The sequence below is a fragment of the Teleopsis dalmanni genome, chromosome 1 (assembly GCF_002237135.1).
Source record: "Teleopsis dalmanni isolate 2A chromosome 1, ASM223713v2, whole genome shotgun sequence".
NCBI classification, from domain to species: Eukaryota; Metazoa; Arthropoda; class Insecta; order Diptera; family Diopsidae; genus Teleopsis; species Teleopsis dalmanni.
In genome coordinates this window covers 157,363,709-157,365,566 of record NC_051846.1, presented here as the reverse complement: position 1 = coordinate 157,365,566, position 1,858 = coordinate 157,363,709, and the positions used below count along the sequence as shown (strand labels likewise).

General features: G+C 27.9%; 1 long non-coding RNA gene across 1 annotated transcript; it reads right to left on the bottom strand.

Annotated features, from left to right (window-relative positions):
- Positions 1-460: 460 nt before the first annotated feature.
- Positions 461-1,648, bottom strand: LOC119668689. Its single transcript, XR_005251527.1, has 3 exons — positions 1,420-1,648; positions 750-1,334; positions 461-639 (listed from the first exon to the last, which is right to left on the bottom strand). It is a non-coding gene; the product is annotated as an uncharacterized LOC119668689 (long non-coding RNA).
- Positions 1,649-1,858: the final 210 nt, after the last annotated feature.

Here is a 1,858-nt window from a genome sequence, read left to right as displayed (position 1 = left end):
GTTTATATGTATGTCAGTCAGAATTTGTTTATTTCTTGTCCACTTGGGCATAGATTCACATTTATCCATTTTTGAATATGTACATTTAATTTACTCGTACACATAACATATGTATTAATAAAATATCGTTATCTTTATGAAAAGCTTTGAATAAAAAATTAGTATGTTTTCTATGTTTACTATTTATTCTTGGTTTAAATGTGTTTTCATATAGGTTTAATCTTATTGAGACTTGTACGTAAATATGGCTTAAATGTATCTAAAGATATGGATTATAATAAGAACCGACAGAAAAAAATATTGAAATCAAATGAAAAATGCTGTTTAGTAATGCAAATAATGTAAATAATAGGTTTAGGCTATGATTAATTATTATTTAATTAAATTGTTACACACTGTAATTAAAATATTAATATAAATTATAACTAAGTATATTATTTTTTGGTGCTCGCTTTATGTCTAGAAATTTGCGCTAAAGTTCTTTGATATCATATTTTTTCAATGGTTTATTTTAATGCACAGAATGTGAATTATGCGCTCTTTCTGACTTGAATCGTCAGCATATTAATAAGCCTTTGCGTAGCATTTAAAACAGGCGTATCTAATGCTAAAATGCCCATTTATGATAAGAACTTTAATCTGAAATAAAACAACAGATAAAAAATATGTTTATTAAAATATTAGTCATCTCACATTCAACATTTATAGAATCTTAACATAATTGCATCATACAAGTCTTGAAAAATTACCTTAGAATATTGAGCATCAATTGAACAAATCACTCTTCTTCTATAGCATAAATCTAAAATCCTTAGCGCTGACGAGTCTGGACTCGAAACGTATTTATCATTAAGCAGTCAAGTAGCCCTCTATCGGATGTAACAGATTAAATTCAGACTCATCTGTCGAAATTATTGGTTTTTAATAGTACATATTGTTTTATTTATTGCAAACGTTTTCGGAACCTATTTATTAAAAGTACTCTGTGTAAGTGACTCTTGTGAAGTTTGCCGTACTGCTAACAGATTGAGATCTGGAGAGATGGTTGTTTTAATAGTCGTTATTATTTAACCCATTTCAAGTGTTTTTAGTGACTATTTATTATAATTTGTTTGGCAACCCGGACACCGTATAAGTTGACCTTAAGAAGTCTTTGCCGAACTGATTAAATTTTAACTCATCTGGGGATATGAATTTTTTCAATAGTCAATACTATTTAACCCATTTTTTGGTAATTAGTTTATTAAGTCGTTTTTTTTTGGCAACACGGACACCGTATAAGTTGACCTTATGAAATCTTCGCCAAATTGTTAACAGATTGTGTTTGGACTCATCTGGAAAGATCAACTGTTTCAATCCTTCTTCTTCCACGAAATGATAACATTTGAATTACCATTCCACCGACTTGTCTAAACTTACCTCGTAATGGTTTCTATAATTTGAAGCAAGTTTCTTAAGCTCATGTGCTTTAGTAGCTGATATTCTAAAATATTGATGTTTTTGATACATCCTGGTTTCCTTGTTACTCTGAATTTAGTTACATCAGTTTTAGTAGCTTTTATGTTATATTCTTTTCACTAGATCTTTCTCGTCATGTATCTAATATATTTGGGTTTGCGCACCGCATTTGTTGTAATTTGGTATCCTTCATAACAGCTCTAATTTTTGGCGTTCTATATAAAATATATAAACATTGATCAAAGAAAATTTTTTAATTATCTGTAGAATAAATTATATTATTAGATTGCAATATTTAATTAAATTTCCGAGTGTTTTTTAATGAGCATTAAATATATAATTTATTCAAAATATATTTACAAAATGTTGTTTTATACCTTATTTCCTTATACACTTATCT